Raw genomic sequence first — 24856 nt, forward strand, 5'->3', positions numbered from 1 at the left:
CTGAGAAACAAATATAAAGCACTTATATGCAAAAGAATTTGTACTGTTTCTTTTTAATATTTTTATTTATCAATCTTTTATAAGACATCGTTTTTATATAATTAAAAAAAATTTTTAGAAAAAATGTTTGTTTTGCGTTTAAACTTTTGTTAGAACATTGGATATATATGGGAATATTATGTGGGATATATTTGAAATGTTGCGTTGTTTACGTGAATGTATGTCGAGATATCATTTTCCAGGGGTTATGTTCTCTACCTACATTTTTTATACTGCACATTGTCTCGTTGTTTTAATAGCGATTTCTATTGAAGTTTGTCTTGTGAAAGAAAGTAGATACAAAAGAACAAGCAGTTAACAACACGGAAAAAAATGTTTTATATAAAAACGTATAAATATATATAAAATATGTCCAGAAATGTTAATATTAGTTTCTTTTCTTTGTAAAATTTCTGTTTGATATAAAAAAGTAATAGTCATACTGAAAAGATAGAAACTAATTTAAAAAATAATTTTTGCATTGCTTCTTTTAAAAAAGCTAAGTATGAAAAATTGTCCGTATATAATCATATATATTCCGGAATATATTGATGATTATATAATATATAGACAATTTTTCATACTTAGCTTTTTAAAAAAAGTAATGCAAAAAGTATCTTTTTAATTAGTTTCTATCTTTTCAGCATAATTATTTTTTTTATATCAAACAGAAATTCTACAAAAGAAAAGAAACTAATATAAACATATATGGACATATTTTATATACAATTTATATATGTTTTTATATGAAACAATTTTTTCCCGCGAGAATACATACATAATATATATTTAATTCTTCATATTATTACGATGTATCTTTTTGTGGCCCACAAAAAATGCATTAAAATTATAATCTTAAAAATTTACATGGAAGAAATATAGTGCTTGCTTATATATTGTAAACGTAGAATAAATTAAATCGCATTTTTGTGGATTAATCTGACAACTCGCGCGAGAATAAAAGTTTTTATACGACTCAATGGTACTGACCCGCTTCGTGGTAATGCGTTGTATAAATTTGAGAATTCAATCACGGAATGCCGAACCGAAAATATTGACTTCAGTTTGCATGGTTCATTACATCGCGGGAACGCCGCGTGACGACAAAACCGGCGACGCCATGTCCCGCCTTTGCCTACTCGCAAACGAGCCGTGCAAATACAAAACTGACTCTAAAATTTATTACACGAATTACCGCAAGTGCGTTTGCAGACGGTCGCGGCAGGTTCGAATTTGATTGAAATCTATACCTTATGATCAAGGTCTATACCTTGAAAGAGAACCGTATTAAAGACGCGTTGAAGCGTACGTTTTCAGCAAACGGCTAATTTTAATATATCACTGTTTAATCTAAAAACTAATTTGACTAAAAATAATAGAATATGTCGATACTTCAAATATGTTTGAATGACCGCGATTCGCAAAGGAAATTGAATAGAATGTAAACAATAACAATAGATCGTTTCTAAGAAGTCAATATTTGACCGATTTGTCGTGCAGCATTATGAAATCAAGCTAAAATCACACACACACACACACACACACCACACACCACACACGTACGTACGTATACAAACGGAAAACAAAAACACAAGACTCTCCAGCGGAGCAAGCGGACACCCTGTATAACGAAGCGATTCTTATGTACAGAATAGGGTACCATCTTATTTACGTTGAAGTGGTTGTCGGCCAACTTAGAGCGGTGGCCATCATTCAATCAAGCCGAACAATTTAAACAGCCCGGATTCACGCAGCGAAATCATTTAATATTTGACGTCAAGCACGATTATCGTATAACGGTACGTAATGGCCGTTTGTTTGTACAGGTTGCAAGCGGCGCCGTAATTTTCAAATGGTGTATTTGTCTCACTGAGAACGATACTGCTAAACGTCGTTTCGTTGTTGTGAAACTCTTTGCACGCGTTCATGAACGAAAGTTCGACATGTTAGAAAGAAGAAGACATAAAAGTCGCCATACTGAGTTTTAATCGGCATAAAGTCAGAAATTGAACAACTTTTTGGCGTTGCAGAAACTTACCTTTTGGAGTAAAATTATATAGATTATCAATCATATTAGTCAGTGAAACTTGGAAGGAACCCTGAGATTTAAATCTTAAAATATAATTTTTTTATTATTTAAGCATAAATCTTTAAAAGACACAAATTTTATATAAAACTGTTTTGCTTTTAAAATAACTGTAATAAGCATTTATATAAAGTATAGATATAAATATAAATTGAAAAACAATTAATATAATTTTCTAACTGTTATCGTTTGATCACTAGTTTTGGATTAACTTAGATATTATTTCTATTATATGTCAAAAAGAATTGATAATTATTTTACACAAGAATTTTTTGGGGTGAGAATTTTTTTCAAACTTACATAAAATGAACATCTTTAAATATAAATATATTTTGAATGTCCAATAATGTATGTTCTTTGTATATACAAATGAACGTTCAATTTTGATTTTGATTTTTTTCAAATGTCCATGAAATGGACCGTCCATTGGATGTTGTATGCTATCTGGGGAGTTTCATATATCAATAATTGCGCAAAAAGGGTGCTTTTACGGGCTATTTATATACGTGAGAGAGATATTAATCCTTATAATTCCAGTTAAAAATTGATATTTCTAGATTATCCAAGATGACTAATAGACCAAGTCTCGATGTATTAATATTAATTGTCGCCGGCTGAACGTTGGTTCGACTTCACGCTTCAGTGCATACGGCCTTTAGAATGGTGCTTTTATTAGGCTCTCCTTCTGCCAACCAACGTCTATTTATAGACACGGAATATTATCTTCATCCGTTGTGGAAACAATACGACGATGATGGAAAAAATAAAAAAAAAATAAATAAAAATCCCGAGAAAATATCACGCGACGATGGTTCGCCGTCGCGGCTGACACGACGCGCAGCTCTCGCTCCCAACGGGATTCGCTCGTTAACGAGCATCGCGTCGCCATTGATGATTTTTCGCGGTTTGCACCGGACGATCGGCCATCGTGTCGGTCGCTGACGTGCGCGCAGTTTGGACACCTCTTTCCGCCGGGGACGACAGCTCGAGACCCCAGACGCGTCTTCTATCTCCCCGAGATGCGCGCCCGTTCGCTCGGGCTAACACCTGCGGCAAGAACGAGTTGTCCACACGCATGCGGTTACTTTACATAAGATATGCGCGCTTAGGCTCGGGAGCTCGAAATAAACTCGTCGTCGCTGCGATTCGATACGTTCCGATCGGCGACGGCCGACATCGTTGTCATTTAGCCTGATTTCCATCGGCACGGTTTGCTTGGCCGGTGAGCGAACTCCGGCTTCTCCTTCGAGCAAGTCACGTTCCACGTTCGGATCTCCTCTCCTCCCTTGGCGGACGTGACGGCTCCAATCGGACTCGCAAAATTGCCCCCTGAGGATTGCGTATCGTGATTCGATTATATCCCTTTGAAACGGTCGTTACCACGTTAAATTGTTCCAGTTAACCGCGTCCAGATTCGCTACCATTAAAAATTCGAATTCGAACGTCGAAACGTACAATTTTCGCTCCGCCACTTAATACATACGCCGTTTAACAGCTAAAGTCGCATTCCTTTTTCTTTTTTTTTCTTTTTTTTTTAAATCGCACCGACGCGATCTTCGCGCCGCGCGCGTGTGCGGAGCGTTTTGAAATAAATAAATAAAAAAAAAAAAAGGCGAAACTTTCGAGAGAGCGCCGCTCTCGCGAAGACGCGGGGAGATTGTAACGCAACAATATCCAACGCGAGTATTAGTGTCGTGTATACTACAATGACGAACGCCCGAATGTTGACATTCACAGAAAAAAAAAGATAAGATAACAGCTGTTAGCACCCGATCGGCGTTTCTGCGCGCTCTGCCCATGTATGCACGTCGCTGTTGCTAACTGTGATGCGTGTGTGCCGTGTTATACGTTGATACCGCGGCGAATCGGTATTACCATTTTTTTTTTGTCTTCGCAACGGTTTCGCAAAGTCTTCCTCGAAAATCGACATGCCGCGCGCCGCCGCCGCCGACGACGACGACGACAAATCGACGTCCGTTCGGCTCGCGAATGTCCGTCCGCAAATGTATTTCCTCGAAATACTCGGCGACGGAGGGAGAGAGGGAGGCGACGAACGTCGGAAAATTTATACGAAGATAATGAATCGCGGAGAGGTACAAATGAGGGCGCGAGCGAAATTAATCGTGGCGAGGAGACGAGAAAGAGAGAGACAGAGAGAGGGAGATTCCCACCTTTTTCGGCGGTTACGCGTCACGCAACGCGGGGATCGTTTTCCTGGCCGCGTGGAAGAGTCAACAGGTTTCCGGACGATTAATTTTCGCGTTAATGCCACACGGGCGTTCAGAGGGTTCCCGATATAACCGACCGATATTTCTGCTTCCACTTCTGTCATTCGTTCCCTTCCTTTTCTTTTTATTCCTCAAGTTCCGACGATAATCGTGGGGAAAGGCAGGACCGACCTCTCCATTCCCTTTAATCACGTTTCTCGAACCGCGAGGGGGAGGGGGGGGGGGCAAATTCGATCGCGATGATGATGCGGCGAAGTTATCGTATACCGAGGAGAGGCTACTTTCTTTGAGACGTGACGCCTCTTATTATCGCACCTCATTATTTACACCGGTGCTGTTTCACGAACACGTGCAATCGCGTCGCGCGGCCGCAGGATGCTGCGGCCGAAGACGACGATTTGCATAAACTTTATTTATTTTTTTTTTTTCTCTCGGCCCGACTCCGCGTGCCTACGGCGACGACGTACGACGTGCGAGTGTGCGCGGTCGGAGACGCTAAGCGAAACATAAAGTCTAAATGTTTAAATGTTTGCTCGTAAAAAAAAAAAAAAGTGCTCCCGGCCAACGTAGTTCTTCCCAATTGTAAATAATTATTCCGTTCTCCGTAATCGTTTCCATCTCGATACCGGAATCCCTCGTAATTTCAGCGAACGGTCACGTGACACGTGGAACTGTTCTTCTTTTTTCTTCTCCCCGCGACACAACCTTTTTTCCACGCATAACGACGTCATGTCATTAAAGCCGTGAAGCCATGCTCGCGACCGTCAATCGCTCTTACGGTACGTGCCCGGGAAGCAGAGTGTCTCTCTCCCGGCGGAACCGAGCAAATAGGCTGCTTAACTTCCACTCGTAAATGAGATTATGTTCAGCGGGGAGTGGATGGATTTGCAAACAATTAAGTGCAAAAGTAACGTGTAAACGAGCGTGCGCTTCGGTTGATGGCGTACGTGCCGAATATGTCAGCGCGACGATTCGTAGATTATTCTTGGTCGCGCAAAAATACAGCGAGTAAAACACACACACATACACGTATACATACATAGTTAAAGATATCTCAAAATTCATTCGGATGCTTCTGAAAGAAAATCATCGATCGTTATTAATGAATATCTTATTCTTTCATGCGTTGCCTCGTTTTTTTTTTCATTTTGTCAAAGAAATGAATTCGTTGAATTAAATAAAAATACTCTTCGTGTAGTCAATTTTGTAAAGGCTAATAAAAACTTTTTTTCTTTTAAGAAAATATTCTTTTCTTTTAATTAAAAGAACAGAAAGATAATACGAACAAGTTTAGTTGTATAATCAGAATTTTAGATCGCGAATGTCACGCTCCTTTCTGCTAATTGCGAGATAAAAAAAAAGTGTCGACAGGGCGATTTCTGTTTATCAATTTAATCGGTACCAGAAGAACATGAGTTTTGCAAACAACAAGATAATTTTTTGAACACGCACTGTTTACGCACATTATTGGGACGAGTGAACGAGCAGGGGCCAGATGTCAAGAAAATTCTTGAATCGCGATGAAAAAAGAAATATCGAAAACCGCGGGAACGATGATAATTATCACCACGAGAAAAGATAAGCGCGTGGTTTTGGCTCTCTAAAAATATCCCCGATATAACCGCGTGGTAGCAAGAGCGTGTTATGAAATGTTTCGTGTGTCGCGCGTGTCGTCACAAGAAGCCGCCAGTCGACTGCAATATAAATTTGTTTCGCTACTGAAAGACATTCTCCACTCGTGGATGTACAAAAAATGCATTTCTCTTCCGCGAACATTGTTAACTTCTATAGTTGAAGTTTTTAATCCGCTTATAAACTTTATAAAAGTTCCCCTTTTAAACAATTAACTTTTAACTTCAACAAACAATACCTAATACAGTATCCTGATCTTCACGTAAATTAACTTCTAACTTTTGCAATTTATATTCATGATTCTTTAAGACTTTAAAAAAACTTCTTTTTTTTCAAAATATCTTTGATGAAAAGATGTGAAAATATATATTTCTCTTTGGGAATAAGTTGATTTCTTTGCACATGTTGATTGTTAGTCAAATCACTTTTGGTCTTTTTTCAAAAACAGTGTAATAAAACCTTATCACAGTACGCAAAATTGAGTGTCTAAGTTTTTACTACGCTGATCGCTCGAAATTTGTTTCCGCCTTCTCTTTTTTTACCGAAAACCTACGATCTAGTGACTTAATACAAAATATTTGATTCTCGTAAGTGTGATTAATAAATAATGTCCAAACTTGTCCAATCCAACACGACGTTTCAATTTTGCAAAATACGCTAAATAATTATCTTAATGATATGACGCAAAGTGATAAAGAAATTGATTAACGGATGGTGTGAAATGACTGCGCATAAATTAAGAAGAGTTAATGAGCTTGAAACTGAAATAAACGCATACATTATTATTAAGCTATAGCATGAAGTTCTTCGTTTTCACACTAAGTAATAACAAATTTATAATATTTCAATAAAAACGAATTATATTATGTATACACATGTTTTATACAAGAGGTCTTGATACAAGGAGTTTCAGACTCTTGGCCCCTCGCTTGCAGCCATATTGAATTTGTGACGTCAGAAGCGAGAAATGGTACATTTACAACACAATTTTTGCGTCCGTGACATTTGCAAATAAAAATTAATTTGGATAAATTAATACATAAAATTGGTTTAATGAACCTATAAAATATAGCGAATGCTGTCCTTTTTTTTCGATAGTCAACATAACTGTAAAATAAATGTGATACGAGACCGATTTTTGCATGTCATAAAGAAAAAAAATCTTCCTTTTATGTGTATAATATAATAGTTACTATAGTTAGTACAATATATTAATTACTATAGTTATATTTGTCATATTTTGAGGATTTCATAAGCATGTCAGGACCAGGATATAGTAAATAATTATGATATGGCATGGACACAAAAATTGGATTGTCAACGTGTCATTTCTCGCCTATGACGTCACAAATTTAATATGGCTACGGTGAGGGCTTAAGAGCCTTAAATTAAAATTTGTTTAATTTATATGTGAATTCGCAGCCGTAATGTAGATAAATATAAATTGGTCATGTTAATCATCGAATTTGTCTGAATTACGACGTACGCTAAATATTCGGGCGCGTTAATTTAAATTCAAGAGAAAAAAAAAAGGAATAGAAATAAAGGTTTCGAAAAGCTAATTATAATTTAATATCGCGTTTGAAATATTCTTACCAAATCTTCTGAAACGATGCTCGTCACACGATATCTCTGCTTACGCGCCAGAATTTACTTCTCATGGACACGAGCGGGATTTATGGTGCAAACTTAATTGACCTGCGCAAAATTAATCTCCACATCTACCTTACGAAGGTAAATTTAATTAGAGTGAAACTAAGACAAAAACCGACGACGCAGGGTATCGTCTCGGGTTGTCAATATGAGAACTTGCCAGCGATAAATGTTACGGGCAATTGCTAAATAAGGCTCTGTAGCTCGGCACTGTAATCAATTCTAGCTGCATTCGGTGCATTTTGTGCGTGATGCACGAGGATGAATGCGTTCCCAAGAATAATGATTAATGGTCGCGCCGCAATTAACTTTCTCTTCCTATTGGCTGCGAAGTTTTCCGGAATTACGCGTAAAATTAAATTAAGGTCAATTAGTGATTATCTCGTGTCGTTTTAGGATCAGATCTTGGATTAATTTAGAATGCACGTAATGTCTAGTTATCTTGCACTCTATCGTTTTCAACGTTGTTGTAATATTACGCAAATTCTATTAATTATCAATTGCAAGGGGTAAATCAAACCAAGGTGTGACATTATTATGTGGACTTGTTTGTGCATCTTGAATTTACAAAACAAAACGGCCAAATTTAGAAGAAACTATTCTGTTACATCCGCGATGACATAAATGTTAAAGAGTGTTTCAAGCCCAGGTCGATTAATAAATAAGCAATCAATTTTTCTTTCGCGTTTCCCGCGCGCGCATTTGAAATAGTTCATAGTTTTCAAATCGAGTATTTTACAAATGTATAACATCGGTTACGTCTCAACGTAGCTTGAAGCTTATTTTTGTCAAGATTACGAATTAATGGAATCGTGAATCATTCTTGTGATCGTCACATGTATCATCGGGACATTTACGATCGTCACGTGATCAATTCATTAGCGCGCGTCCCGTCGAAAAGCGCGGCGGATTGTGATCGATCGCGATCGCGATGTATCATTTTCCCTCGCACGTTCGTCGATCATTTCCCTCCCCCCCCTTTTTTTTTTCAATTATAGTACTCGAGTGTTCCGAAGAGAGAATAAGTGTCGGGTACGGTCCGAGCGGCTCGGCGATCGCGACACCGATCCGCGGCGGCACGCCGCGGTGGCGCCCCCTGTGCAACGAGTATCGACACTAGGCCTCGCCGGAATCATGTGTTCGACGTTCAGTATGTTGCGGTCCTTGCTCACGTACAGTTGTGTCATGCGGGAGTGCGATTCGTAGATCGAGTGCGAGCGATCGAGTCGAGGACCGAGAGAGTCGCGGCGAGAGATCAGGGAGAAAGAGGAAAGAGAGAGCACGCGTGTTCGCGCGTCCGCGTGGAAAAATCGAGTTAAATCGACGGAGGAGGGAAAAAAAAAAAACTGGTGGCGGCCGAAACCGGAGAGCGAGATCGCTCGCCGTCGCGCGTTGTTGCTGTCGATCGGTCGATCGCGCGATCGGCTTTATTCGCTCGCGCTGCTCGTTTTCGCGTTTCTCCGAAGCCCACCGAAGCGCCGCGGAGCGGCACGCAACCGCAAGCGCGTCTCCGAGTTCCGCGGATCCGGAAAACGGAAAAGGCGCGAGGAAGAAACGCGTTCGCGCTCTCCCTTCCCCCTCCCCCGCCTCCTTTTTTCCCCGGCCGTCGTTCGCTCTCTCTCCCTTCGGCCCCCGAACGCGTCTTCATCCCAAGCGTCTTCCGCGTGTCCACTTTGCGCGCGCGCGCACGCGCGCGCCCCTCGGTTCGTAGTGGCGGTTTTGTCGTGGTGTGATTTCGTTTTCCGTCTTTCTCTCTCTCGGTCGGTCGTCGAAAGTTTGTCGGTCGGTTCTCCGGCGGTCTGGAGAAATCACCGCCGAAGAGAAGAGGAGGGACAGTGCCGTCGTCGTCGCCGTCCGGAAGTTGTTTGATTTTCCACGAGTCCATCCTGGGAGAAATATCCTGAGAAGATCGGGGATGATGAGATAGCCCTCTCTCTCTCTCTCTCTCTCCCTCCCCCCCCCCCTCTTCTCCGATCATTTATCCACGCGGGGATTGGATTACCATGCTGGTGGACACGGCCACGAGTCACAGGTAAGAGAGCAGCATGTCAAATGCGAAAATTCTTCTCGCCACAGTTTTCGTCGTTGCCTCGCTCTCTTTCTCTCTGTCGTTCTCGCTCCTGCTTTTCGTACTACTACTACTATTACTCCCAGTATTATTACTACGCCTTCTCTCTCTCTCTCTCTTTCTCTCTCTCTCTCTCTCTCTCTCTCGTCGAATTGCGCGAGTCCGAGGCGACGCGCGCAGGAGCAGCCGCTACGCGTGTTGTGTGCATAGAGAAGAAAACGCGCGCGCCCGAGAGAGAACAGACAGAGAGAGAGAGAGAGAGAGAGACAGAGAAGTTGGCGTTCTCGGGCGCGAGCGCGAGAGACCGTCGTCGCGTCGCGGTCGCCGATTGGACGAACGCCAGTCGCAGATATGCGGAAATTCTCGCGAGGAATATTCCCTCGCGTGTCACTCCGGTGTGCTTCTCTCCTCGTGCGCGAGCCACCGGCCGGGATCGCCAGTTTTTCGCCGTGTCGTCTCGAGCGATTCGGCGATATCCACGCCACCGCGAATTCTCCCGTTCGCTCAACGCGCGAATTTCCCTGCTTCGATATCGGAAACGTGACTTTTATCTTATCGTAGCGCGCGAGGGATTTCTGTTTAAACCGAGAGCTATCGGGGCGGAGGAAACGCGAAAGGTATAAACACCGAAATCTTCCGCGAGAGTGTTCGGCGGCTTAGACACGCGGCCAACATCCGCTTCTGGCGCGGCATTAAGACGGGTATCACGACGTTATCGCGTGGGCGGATTATACTATTAATATTTAATGCTGCAAGTGAGCTGCGAAAGGAAGCTCGAGGGGGGGGGGGAAGGAGGGGGTTACGGTTGTTTAACGTGCTTGCACGTGCTTCCGTAACGTTACGATAACATTGCGCAGATCCGCGGCGATGATGAGCGACAACAAGCCGCGGACTTGGCAAAGTACTTACGTAAACGTACGCGAGAAATGCCTCGCGGAATTTCTTTTACCTTAGACATTTCCCTTCGATTTGCATGAACCTAATAACCGTGTCGTGAAAAGCGCGACGCGCGTGGTAGATCGCACGTGTCAGCGTGCAGGCTGCCGCGTGACATTGACGTTGACCAAAAAAAAAACCGCATGCGAAAAAACTCGTCTCGCGATTCAGAGAATAAAAATAGTGCTGGTTAAGTGTTGAAGAAAAACTGGGGAAACGGCATTACTTCTTTTTTCCAACGCCATATAGATGGATATTTTAATTACATGTGATTTTTACATATATATGGTACTTGCAGTATTAAGAAAAAACAGTCGAGTGGTTTCCTCAGCGTTAATAGCCACCGTTATTTATAGTTATGAGTTTATAATGCAGACTCTCCTTTGCTTTAATTTATCGCTTATATAAATTCGTCTTAACATAATAGAAAGAAATAGCGTTATTGAAAGTGTGCGAATAGTTCAAATGTCAATAGTTCTTTCTTATATTGATTGTTTTATTTTTATCTTCTGTGCAATTAATCTTGCGCATATCAATTCTTGTATTTAGTTGTCTCAATTTTCAAAATTAATTGTTTTTAAATTTTATAAATTACTAAAAAATGTGCGATAAACATTTTTATTAACTGTTTTCAATATTTTATGCATAGAAATTTCATGATTTTATAGAATTTACAACAAAATTAAAAATTACTCCGTTATATTTTTTAAGTGAAGTATTATATTATTACTACTTCGTACAAATATTACAAATATTTTTGATATACTTTATATATTTAATACTCATTTACCAAAATAATACTCTGATTGTCTAATATTTATTATAAATTTTACTTGAAGAAACACATCGTTTATTTTCTAAACGTCTTACGATTAATTTCCTTCTCTATTAAAAAAGATTTGCAACTTGAAGTGAAAATACTCTATTGTATACAGTATGTAATGTAATTCCGGAAAAATTTAATTTGAATTAAATTTGATTTGAATCAGATTCGACTCGATTTCACAAATGTTTCGGACATTTCTAGTGAAGAAGCAGAAATGTGTTGTAATATTGCAAATGCGAATCGTTGTACATATGTAAACTATTGACATTATGTTAACAATTATAAGACATCCTGTATACATGTAATGTAGATCATTTATTTTTATTTATTACATACATAAACAAAGATATATAAACAAAGGGTTATCTTGTATTTTTTTATGTTTAAATTCTATATTTCACAGGCGTCTTCCTTTTTTACACTTCATATTTTTGTTGCATTGTGTCGAAAATTTTTGGTCTTATCTGTATTATTTTGTAGACATTCTCTACTCGTTATACCTTTTGTGTACATCTTTTTCTGACAACAAATACATTGAGTTTACAAGAACGAATTAAAGTTGGAAGATTTGAAGGGGAAAAGGAAACAGACGTTGGAGGCAGGCGATTCACCAGACATTCTATTCATCTTTCATCAAGAGCCTGTTTTAAATACTGTTAATAATGCGTAATATTTACATATTGGAGCACGTTGATAAGATAATAATTTTTTTTTACATACGACATACGCTCAATAAAAACTAGTAAGTCACATTTATAATCATGATCAAAAGTCCAACTCTAATAAGATTAATCTATTAATCTATGCTTTAGCAATCAGCTAAGCGCCATTTTTTTGTCCTTTAAGTCAATTCAATGAACGCTGTATGATTTCAATCGAATGTCTTTTTCTTCAACACCCTATATACTATTGTTCACCAGCATTGAAACAGTTAGATGTCGTAGTATAATGACCTTCCAGTACAATAAGCTCAATTCAAAGTTTGTTGTATGAGATGCCTGAGAGATATTACCGCGTATAACATCCGCGTCCGCGGGGGACAGCGGGGAAGCAGGATGAGAGCTGATCTAATCACGTGATTCATGCGCGATGTTGAAACTTATGAGAAATAATCTAGGCGTTTGTTTAGTTGCAAAAATTAGGTATTGAGAACACGGTCAACGTTACGTCCGATTGAGTGGTACTTTATTGCTTGATCGAATTAATCGCTCTCGATTAAGATTGCTTGATGGTGTGCAAAAGATTAGGATGAGTGCCTGAATGAAAATATATATATTTTTTTGTAGGTATTAATTTATTTACAAATGCTTTCTGTCTCAGAGTTTCGAGATGGGTTTTTTTTCTATTTTCATCTCGTAACGCAATTTTCTTATAGTGTAGAATAAGGTTTGTTAAGCTAGCTGAGCCATATTATTAGAACATGTGAAATTATATAGAGAAATTATTTACTAATTATTTGTTATTTTTTTGTTGAAAAAATTGTTTGCGCTAAAAAAATTATAAATTTAATTTAAACATTGTTTTTCTTAAATCAAAGTTTTTATAATTTTGTTTTTCTTATTTTTCTCGAACTTCTATATAGACTGACATAGTTCAGTCTAGTATTATGTGGCGAAATCTTAATTACTTCCATCCGCGCTCTTGGTGAGCCCCTTTTATTCATTGAAAAAGTACTTTTTGTTCACGAGAACACGTCACGTAGCGGTAGTAAAAAGAATACCCCATCTTAAGAATAAAATATACTTCAAGTAACCCTATTTATTATTGATTGAGGACAGAATTTCACACTCATAGCAAGGCATATAACGTTCAAGAAAAAAAATTTACTTGCAGCAAGGATTTATTTTTTTGTGTGTGCAGCTTTTCTTAAAGTGTATTGAAATTTTATTATTCTTGTTTTTTTTTGCAAAAAACTAAGAAATGTCAATTTTTTTTATTGTGTGGCAAATACACAAGCGACGTACACAGAATCACTGCCTCCCTCGCTTGCGTTTCGAGGTACAGATACCAACCGCGCTCTTTGTTTTCCATCGCGATCGCGGACGGATTCGCGAAGAATCGATTTTTCTCGGAACCACGTGCACACGTGGTCGCGACACGTACGCACGTCGGTTACGCCGAGTCTCCGTGTGAGTCACACACAGCCTTATTTTTCGCAAAAAGATAGGGGGAGTCGTATAGGAAGAGGACGCCGAAGGAAGAAACACCGCGGAACTTCATTAACGTGCGCTTCTCGCAAAACCGGCGGCGACTGCGCCGTACGTACCGCGTCGCCATCGCGAAACGACCGCGCATAAATTCTTCCGTGTACGTTAATAAATTCCTGCGCGCGTAACGGACGTCGCGCGAAGGAAAGAAAAAGAAGGAGGATGGGGGGGGGGACAGGGGGGAAAAACGCGAGGAAAAAAAAAAGGAAAGGGTCGAATCGAGCGGCGATGCTCGGCGAGTGTCGCGCGGCGAAAACAAACTCATTAATACGCGCCGTGCGATAAACCGCGCGTATTGTGTCCCCGCCGCTGTTATTTACGCCCGACTGTGATTATAAACGCGCGTGTGTTTATTCCCCCCCGTTTTCCTCCGTCACCGTCTCCGCCGCCACTCGCGCGGGTTATATTATTGCGGCCGCCTCATTTAGCCGCGCGGCGGTGTGCGGCGTTTATTCCTAGAATTGGAAATATATTATATTACATGGTCGCCTCGGCTAATTCATTTCCACGTCCGGTTAGTCGATACCCCAGATTATTTCAATCTTCCGCGCGCTAATTCACGTTATCCAACTGACGCGCGAGTTGTACCGACAATGGGGGGGATTTATCCGAATTCGCGAACCCTTTCCTTTCCCTCCCCCTAGACCTCCTGCCTTCCGCAGTTCCCGAAGTGAGAGACTAAAGTTGCGGCTCACCGAGAAAACGAGCGCGAGTCGAGGAAATCAATTTTGCGCTCGCGACGCGGATCAAAGGTTGTTACGATAAATATCCTCCGTCAGCCGTGGGCATCGGTCAGACAATAGTTTTCTGTTGCACACTATTTTTAAAAAAACCGCCCTCTCGGAGGGGGGAAACGGTCGAATACGCGTGTGTGTGCGTGTGAGAATGACGGCGGAAGGTTATTTTAACCGCAGGCCGATCGCTTCGATCGGCGATCGTCGATTTTTTTTTTTTTTTTATACGCGGCAAACACGCGCCCCGTGTTTGCGCATAACGCTTTATTTGCGCACGCCGCGAATTGCTATCTCGTCAGCGATTTCGGCATGATGCGAAATGCGACAGCGTGGAAAACATATCAGCAACAGGAAGGCACGCAGAGAGGTGTGAAATTCAGTCAGTGACAAGTATTCCACGGTTTTCATAACACTTAACTGGCAGCGGCGGGGCGTCCTCCTCGGTGAATAAGCATTCCAGTTAAGACGTATATTTCTTATAAATCTTTTTCTCTTAAATAAACACACGGATGAAAATTCACTTTGCACACGAACGGTGCAAATACATGAGGATGTTAATTCCATTGGACATTCACGATGCTTCGGTCAATTTTTTCCGCAGCGACCTTTTTTTTTTTACGTCACGGTGGAAGGATTTTGGTGCAACTCGCAAGTTTTTATTATTACAAGTAAAATCTACGTAACAATGCGTAATCGTTCGTATACAATGAAATCAGTCGTGCGGAGTCGAAAACGGTGCAACCGGCGATCAATCTCACCGAGCGTGACGCATGACCGAGAAAGAAAAAAAACGTGCTTTCTAATTAATCAATCAAGTTAAGTGGTTAACGGCCATAATTAGCCGCATGCGTAGCTCGAACGTTGAAATTAGCCGATTAACCTGTGTTATTCCCATCTAACCACCAACGAAGTACGGAATCCGCTGGTGTGCTCATTCAGAGTCGAATTACGCCAGTCTGCGCAAATTAAACTCTCCAGATATGGTTCTCTCGTGGTCGATATACAATTTCAAACCGGAATAAAATCACGCGCCTCTCTCGTATTATCTTGATCGCGTGATCGTGTAATCTCAAGCAGCTCTAATGACTGCAGCATCTGGTAATATTAGATTATGAATTGATTAATTCGTGTCTTTGAATTTATTAAAAGCCGAGCGTAGAGTTTAATCTTTGGGATAATCTATCGCGCATAAATCCTTGTTCCCCGCAAAAGTAGACAGAGAGATTGCTATGCAACATTTTCGTCAGCTCACTTTCTAAATTTCTTTTTGAAAGATATAAATCGCGCATTGTGGAGAATTGCGGCATTTCATACATTTTTTTCGGACTAAAGAGCAAAGAGAAGTATCGTGGAAAGAAAGAAAAAAATATTACAGTTTCTCTCTCGTGAATTTCTACTTGAATTTCTATTTTTATAATATAATAAATTATACATATGTGGCATATTACGGGTACGGCCTCGGATGAACTATTAATAACGTGATTTACCGGTACCAGAGAAATTAAGCAAATATATTCCGATCCTCAAATTATTACGAATATCTGTGTCGAGCGGGATAAATCATACGCATATCGCGTGACTGCACAAACAGTGCCTCTCAACCTTAATACCGGCCCATCGAAATTTCAAATCGAATAAATCACGCGTGATTGTAATATTATTGCGAGCGTATAATAGCGAAATTCTCAACGGGTTAATGGCATTTATCGGCTTTTGCATTATGCGCGGGACACGCACGGAAATTCACATGGATCCGCATCAGGTTTTGGCGCGGACAGCCGAAAGAATTCGTAGAAGTCCGTTCTTTTCTTTTCTTGTTTTTTTTTTTTTTTTTTTTAAGTCTAATGTACGCGCGCATGTCGGAATGTTTGGACTGTGCGTCGGAGAGGCGGGCGCCAGCTTTGAAGACGATCAATTTATTCATCGAACGTAGCGCACGTATGTGGAATGGACAAATATGTACATCTTCACTCCCTTACGCGGCGTGAAGCGTTAAAGTATATCAGTAGGGAGGTATTTTTCAATGTGCTATGAAAGAAAGAGGGAAAGGAGAAATGGCATTTTGTTGTTAAACGATATTGCACGTTGTGCGTTTACGTGAGAATTTTATTGGCGTTTAGTATATTCGCACGCGATATTTCCGCTATTCGTGTAACAACGTCGGAATGGCACGCGCGTTTGTGCCACGTGCGAACGCGTGCCGGAACAATGGTTTCTTTTTTATATAACGAAACATATTCGCATCTAGCTATTTTTTCGGCATTCACATCCGTTACGAGTAGGCACCGTGCCGAAACAGATAAAATCGCGTAAACACGAAAACTTCGTCATGCATAGAGTATTTTTGAGAAAGTGAATAATAAGTTAGGATGAGTTTTGTATAATTTTTTTCTATGCCGCTATCGAGTAAATGAATGTATGATATGCGGAGTAAATTGTTTCAAGTAAATATTTGAACGGATAACTCGTCACGTTTTACGAGTAAAAAGAAACGTAAAAACTTTTGCACCTTGCACGACGCTTCGCCAGGCTCAAAGCTGCCGCCATACGTAATCCTAAGGGCGGTTGAATAATGACTGACGAGTGAATAATACCATATAAGCAAGCATTAAGTAACGAGTGCCACTCACGCGCACTTGACGACGATGTATTTACCGCGAGCGTGATTACGAATACGGTTGTCTCGGCTGATCATGATGTTCCTTTCATTCAGGCCACCGATTAAAGAGCTGCAGATGTGTTTAACTCTCTCCGTCTCTTTACAAACCGGAGCGATTACATGGATATACCAGATGTAATGTACGTACATACAGGAGGACAATTGGAAAGTTGCTGAAATTAAATAACTGTTATTTCGTGTAATTAGTGAACAAAATAAAATGGAATAAACATTACTGCAGAAGAAATTTCTCGTTTTTATTAGTACATGGTGTAAAAAAAGCATACATATATCAAGTCACAAAATAAATATTATAAAAAAGAATCAACAATTTGATTGATTGTATGGCTCAGTGATATATGTTTTCGAGAAATGATGACCATTTAAATTCGCATAAAAATTGAAGCACTTTTGAAAGTTATTAAATACATGTTCTCGTGCTATTGAACGAGTTTTTGATCTTTTTATGTTTATTTTTACAATTTAACTTATAGTTTAGATAATTGATAGTTTATATTAATGCATTTTTTATTCTATGCATTTATTATAAAAGTAACAACTATTTAATTTTATCTTGGTTTTTTGTATATATGTTATAGTTATATATGTATATATATATATACAATATATACATACTGTATATTATTTTGTTAAGAATGTAATATACAACTGGATTTGATGTAGAATTTTGTTATGCGCATTTTAGTGAGTTTTAAATCAATCTTTATTATTATATTTTCTACACACACTTTTTATATGATCCCTCTAGAAGTAGTATCGAATGAATATATGCTTCACCAACGGTAAATATTCTTTCCCTTCTGATTTACGTTATAATTACATAATTGCCCACTGTCCGCCCATGGGATCGATTATGTACGTGAGAATATAAAACGCCATGAGATACGGTCGTTTTTTAACGGTAGGTTTTTCCATCGTGGGCGTTGCGCATTTTCATCGGTCGTTTATGGTCGCTGCAATCGATGTTGCATATGATACGTAGGTCACGAGCAGTTACAGTTTACGGATGTGAAAGGCATTTTAGCGCGCACAACTTTTAAACCTCGCCATTAAGCTTAGAATTTTGCTACTTACATTTTTCGAATTTCTATCCCAAAGTAAATGCCTTTTTTTTTAAATCGTAAAAATGATACAACACATTCAAGGACAGCGGCTGCATCTTTTTTACAGCGCTACAGAAAGGGAATAGATTATTGACAATAAAAGTTAATCGCAACAAAATAGTCAATATTTCTCGAAAACATATATCACTAAGGTGTAATCAATCAAATTGTTGATTCTTTTTTATAATATTTACTTTACCTTTTAACTTGATATATGTATGTCTTTTTTACACCATGTGCTAATAAAAAACGACGAAACAAATTGTGAAGTTGAAAACAAAACTAAAAGAATTAACATAATTATTGATATATACGTATATTCACATTTGTTATTTAAGTTTGAATTGAATATATTATATCTTAAAGTTTAATACATAATTCAGATTGTTCAAAATAGTGTTTCTAAAAATCGCATTATAGAATTCATTCTCCACATAACATATCACGTTGCAGCACTTTATTTGAACGCGAAGATGAACGGATGTTTCGCCTCTTTGTTTGAATAAAAAAGGGATGGCCTTGGATGCTAATCGAGACAAAAAGGCAGCCAGAAATAAAGTACATATGTGAAAACGGAAAGAGACAACGAAAAAACAAATGTTTTCGCAAAATGTCGATGGTTAAAAGCATAAACGTAATTTTCTAACTGGAAATTTATCCGCTAAATTTCCATTGATGTTACAAAGAAATACAAATTGTTTAAAGTTTTATTGTAACATCGATACAATCATAATATAATATAATAATGTTTCTTTACGTTATTAAAATAAGTAACTACGTATGGAATTTATCCTAGAAGAGACTGACCAACCTGAACGATTTACACGATGTTAGTAAATATCATCTACCTAAGAATTCACTTGTTATTGAAGGAATTAAGTCTATTTTCGGATTTTTGTTCAATGTCGCTCACGATGCGTACAAGATTGGCGACGGAAGCGAGAAATGAGGAAAGCGTGAGGGATCGCCTTGCTAGCCTGGAAATCCAGTTACTCGATCTGGCAAACGAACAAGAGGGGCCTCTAGACAATGCGCAGAGAGCAGCCCGTGTAATGCCGCCTCGGGAGAGCTGGTCGGGTGAGCGCGACGAAAATAACTCTGGCAGGAGAATATTACGGCACTTTGCAATGAGGAGAGACCGAGGGAAAGAAAGAGTGAGAGAGAAATAGAGGAGTGGAGGAAAGGAGGGGGACCGGTGTGAGTGGAAGGGAAATACGCGGTAAAGAGAGAAACTCGCGAAGAAGAGCGACGCTCAGAGATCTCATACATTAGGCGCGTGTATAAGTAGCGGTTTGTTTATATTTCGGAATGTATCGCGTGACCTGTTCGAAACATCTAGAGTTGGGGGAACTCGGAGATACTTGAGGCTTGAGGTAGTTCTATCGTCAAACAAAAATCCAGAAATAAATTCCAATTTAATATTATCTAAACTATTTATTCATTTATTTATTTTATTGAAAATTGGTTGCCGAATTTCCATTTTATGAGAAAAATTAAATAAGATTGTTAAATATTGACACAGGTTCTTGTGAATCTTTAAGTTCGTATTTATTTAACTTATGTACCTGAAATTTCTCATAAAACTTTATTTAACAATATGTTCTTCAAACGGTTTAAAAAATAGACATTAAAAAAATAAAATTGCTGATTATTTTGATAAAAAAAATTAATCTAAATTCTTAGATCTGGAAATTGTCACTTGTACGATTGCCACTTATATTTTGAACGGCAAGCTGTAACTCAACAATTTGCATGGATTTTAGAGTAAAAAATAGATTTGGGTTTTCGATTAAAATTTTATTTGAAATAATTTGATGTTGTAATAATGCAGATTATGTTTATACCAATCTTCCTTACCGCTGACATCACCGTTGCCACATTTTTGACAGGTTCGTACTTTGTAAAAAGAACAAAAAAATGTAACGATTTAAATGAGGCTTAGACATCCGCAAAATTCGGTTTTACGTGATAGAACTACTTTAACTAATTGAGAAATTGACAATATTTAATTAAGAAAATATGTATATGTACGCACATGTGTGCGTGAGTGTGCGCGCGCGCGCGATGTAAGTTTAGACAATATTAGAATTTTGAAAATGTCTGCTCTTTGATACAACATGGCGCAAAGCGTCGAATAATCTATCGTTTTATTATTCATAACTATAAATGATTGAAAATCCATAAGAAATGAGTTTAAAATAAACGTATAGTTTTATACGCGTTATACATATTGTCGCAATGCAATTATAATAAGAGCATAAAATTTTAAAATTATTATAATTAATTATTTTTAATTTTGGTTTTAATATTCATAAACTGATAATGACTCTTTTCAATAAGCATTAAATTTAAGGATAAATTTAGAATCGTTTATCATTTTATGCGCACAAAAATTTAAAATTTATACATAATAAATAAGAATTAAAATTGTAGTATATGTAATAATAAAAGGTAACAAAATAAAAATAAAGATAAAAAGGAAAGTAGAAAGCGTGATAGTATGTGCACGCACGCGCGCGCACATTACTTATACAATACTACAATATTACATGACATATTACAAAATGTATAACCTTGAATATAAAATTTTACACATACATATGAATTCTTTTGAGTTTTATTTTTACTACATTATTCTTACACTACTTGAATATTCAACTGACGAATCCCTTATCTCTCGAGTAAATGTTTAACAACACTAAGTGACCGCATGTGCAGCGAAAAACAGAAAGAGGGGAGAAAAGATACCAACTAGAGAGAGTTGTAACGGAAACGGGTGAGAGAGAGAAAGAGAGAGAGAGAGAGAGAGAGAAATACAATCATATATTCCGACTGACTATACATGCAAACCGTGATCATCGGTCGTCTCCTCTTGGTTCGTGACGCGATTGGCCATCCGGCCAATGACTGGCTCTCCGCTCTCGACTAGTGCGTGCCCCGGGAAGCCCCCTCTCAAACGCGGTGCATTTGCGCGGTGCGTACAGTGCGCTTCATTGACGGTGATAGAACTGGTCCACCGTTCGCGTTCGTTCGGCATAAAACTCCGTTAGAACCAGTTTTCCGGGCGGCAAACGAGCCCGAAGTCCGCGCTCTCGAGGCCCGGGCTCTCCACCGCGGATCCCTCGGATTTTTCTCGCTGGGGAAATGCGCGAAGATGAACACGTCACGAGGCGCTCCTTCGACCGATCATGCGAGTGCACGCCGACGAATGGATACCACGTCCGATACCGTATACGGGAGATAAGAGTGGACTCTCTCGCTCTCTCTCTCTCTCTCTCTCTTTCTCTCGGCATTCTTGCGCGAAATACAGAAAAGAAAAATATAATTAAATGACATTATGAGATAATTTAAACATTTAGGAAATATAGGGTTAGTTTGTAATCGCAATATTGTTTTAATAGCGATATCACGTTGATAAAGTTTATCGATATGGAATCTCTTGCTGTATTGCAAACATTTTTTTCAAAGATTTTTAAGACGTTAATGAACATTTGCTCTTTTTATTTACTATATTAAGTGCCAAAAATGCGGCTGGTCGCCTTGCGTCTTCAGTGTCGACATTGTGCGGACTGGTTTCCAATACGAGGCTATACGAAAGTTTGATTGAATTCCGCTGATGAAAAAAAAAAACAGCTGCATACTCCGCGATTCAATTAAGTTACGAGTTATCTCGATACTTTGCGCGGACTTCTTGCGTAAGGATGGAAATAAGGCGCGTGGGTCATTGAAATTGCGAAATCGGAGCGAGCGTTTTGGCACATAGTTTGGTGTCACGTACGGCCGACATCTGGCACCGATACAACTCCTCTGCGCGATCGGTACATGCGCCGCGCGCGCGCGCCCTCGGCGCACACGCCTCGTATACCTTTCACGCACGCAATCCGATTCGCACCACTACGGCGAAGGCCCGCCGCTGCCAGCATGTCTGCCAGTGCAATGAGCGGAATCCGAGCACTTGCGAAATCGGCCGAGCCACTCCGAGAGATCGAGACCTGACCGAGAGACTTCACTCCGAGAGACCGCGACGGGCGCGCGGCGGATTGACTCTCGCGAGTACGGCAGACGGGAGGGGAGGGGGAGAGGATCTTGTAAAAAGCGTTAAATGCCGATTACGCAATGGCGTAATATAATAATGGATAATGTGCCGCCTTGACGATGGAGATCCCGACGGATATAGAGTTTCTTGCTACATCGGCGAAACGGCCGTGCGTAATTGACGTTCGCGCGGGGATTGTTGTTATCCCCGTTGTCTTCTCTCAGTTGATACGTGTCCGCCTCAATGAGCGATGACAAACTCCACGAGTAATGCGGCAGCGCCTTTACTCTCGATTCGCGAGCTATTGATCCTTCCTGGAGGTATGAATGACAAACTGTACTTTTGTTTACTACTATTCTTTACGTTATTAGTCGCATTCTCTAATTTAAGTATTAAGTTCGCATTATGTATGTCTTATTCGTGTTTTGCCGTCAATTGCCAACGGATGGCACAATTTTCTACGAGGAACATAATTAAAACGGATACGGAAGGAATGATTTTGTTGAAGTATCTAAAAATCCAGCTAGATAGAGAAGTTTGGTATCAATTTGATGCAAATAAAAAAATATATTTGTTAAATGTAAACGTAAGAGTGAAAAATCGATATAAAATATTTGATTTATATTTGTGAGTTCATTGTACATATAATTTTGTGTATGTATGTTAATGTCAAACAATAGTTACATCAACAAGAATTAACGTTTGAGGAGGCTGTCGAGTTCGAGGATTAGGATAATGCCAGGCGAATTTTGTTGTGCGAACGCATTGCCGAAATTCGTTGAAGTAACCCGATCGCATGGCAAAACGTTAATAAGTCTACTCGATTCGCGTAGATTACATTGCGTCTGTATTGCACAAAGATATACTTACTGGCTCCAAATGGTAGCCTGTCGACATAGGCACGCCTCCGTCAAAGTCGACGTACAAAGAGACTTTCAAGAAAAATCGCCCGCGTGTTGCCCATTCCCGTCGTTCCGACGACTTGAAACGAGTCGCGAACAGGAAAGAGCCGATAAATTTGGAAAGCGATCAGATACGACATTGTCGACGTTATCATCTGAATATGATCAGATAAAGAAATAAAGGAGAGATAATGGCACGCTATATTTTGCGTCGGGCGCAAACACATTCGGTGAACGCCGACGCGGTCACTTTCGTGAATGCACTTTGTTACATCTCCCCTTCGGCGTTAAAATAAGCATCGTGGTAAGAAACATCGCAAAAAAGGATATAGGGAGAAAATTATGAACGAGCAGGAGACGATGGTGGTGGAGGCGGTGGTGGCAGAGACGACGCGGTGGTGGCGGAAGAAAAAAAGATGAGGAGGAAGACAGAGGAGGAGGAGGAGGAGGAGGAAGAGGAGGAGGAGGAGGAGGAGGAGGAGGAGGAGGAGGAGGAGGAGAGTGGCTAACCGGCTGCCGCAACAAACCTGAAGTAAACCAAACCTACCGGTCCTACCGCTCGCTACCACTACTACCTACCAAACTATTACCTGTAACCAGTCTATATCTGAACTCCAGCTTCATCTTTATTTTTCTTTCGCTTTTTTTTTCTATCTCTTTTATCTCATGCACCGTATGCGCCAGAATAATGGAATCTCCTGCGTTCTTTGCATCTTCGACTGACATGGCCATCTCCCACGCGGCTAAAAGGAGCGATTCCTTCCGTAAAAAATTCTGCGTTAATTCTTTAAAATAATGTACGTGTATATATAAAATGTATTTTTTGTTTTAATTTTTCTGTATAAGTAAATTTTTTTTTCGGCGAAGTATTTGATAGTGTAAAGTATCTGTTTTTTATTTTTCCATTTTCTCGTTAAAGTTTTCATTCAAAATCATGATATGGAGCACTTTTCTGAATTAACGCTTTGATTCAACAATTATATTTGTTTATTTATTTACATAAATTTGAATTATTAAACGATCTACGAGTGGAAAAGTCGTTTGACATTGCAAACTTAAAAAAGAATGTTGTGTTCCAGAAAATACGGCGGATGAAAATTGCTGTAGAGTTTTTACAGTTTTAGTCAATGCCTTAAGTTACAAATAAACGTAAACGTATAAAGAAATTATATTTTTTTCTGTAGAGTTTTTATTAAACATACGTGTTTTGGTTTATACGTAGATAATAAGACCAGATTTGTTTTCATAGAATATTTTTTAATAATTTATATTTCTTCTATCTGTTATGATCTTCTATTTATCATAATTGATTTATCATAATTGATGCATCTTTAAAAATATCAAGATCTAAGTGAGATAATTTATGAAATAATTTCTGAATATGTAATAACGAACTAAAAAATTTATTATCCTATTATCCCTTTTTGCATTATTTTTAAAATTAGTTTTTAAGGATTCAAAGCCGAATTATTGAATATTGAATATTGTACTACGTATTATTATAGATTTAGTTGCTACTGATAGTAAATATTTATGTTTACTATCATTGTAAGTTATTACGTTATCTTATATAATCTTTAATTACTTATGTGGATTATTTATCCCGGGAAAATATATTTGCATATCGTAAACCGACCTGAACAGGTACGGTCGAATATTTTTTTAAGAATGAATGCCGTAACGGCAACAGCCCGTGACATTACTCGCTAATGTGAATGCAATCATT

At 39.2% G+C, this 24856-nt stretch overlaps 1 protein-coding gene across 1 annotated transcript in view; it reads left to right on the forward strand.

Moving 5' to 3' along the window:
- Positions 1–8761: 8761 nt before the first annotated feature.
- LOC105837716 (receptor-type guanylate cyclase Gyc76C) overlaps positions 8762–24856 on the forward strand; it is a 71236-nt gene continuing 55141 nt past the window's right edge. The window contains exon 1 of the mRNA XM_012682731.3: positions 8762–9670. The gene's annotated coding sequence lies outside the window, so the exon portion shown is untranslated. The remainder of the gene's footprint in view (positions 9671–24856) is intronic.

The sequence above is a fragment of the Monomorium pharaonis genome, chromosome 2 (assembly GCF_013373865.1).
Source record: "Monomorium pharaonis isolate MP-MQ-018 chromosome 2, ASM1337386v2, whole genome shotgun sequence".
NCBI classification, from domain to species: domain Eukaryota; kingdom Metazoa; phylum Arthropoda; class Insecta; order Hymenoptera; family Formicidae; genus Monomorium; species Monomorium pharaonis.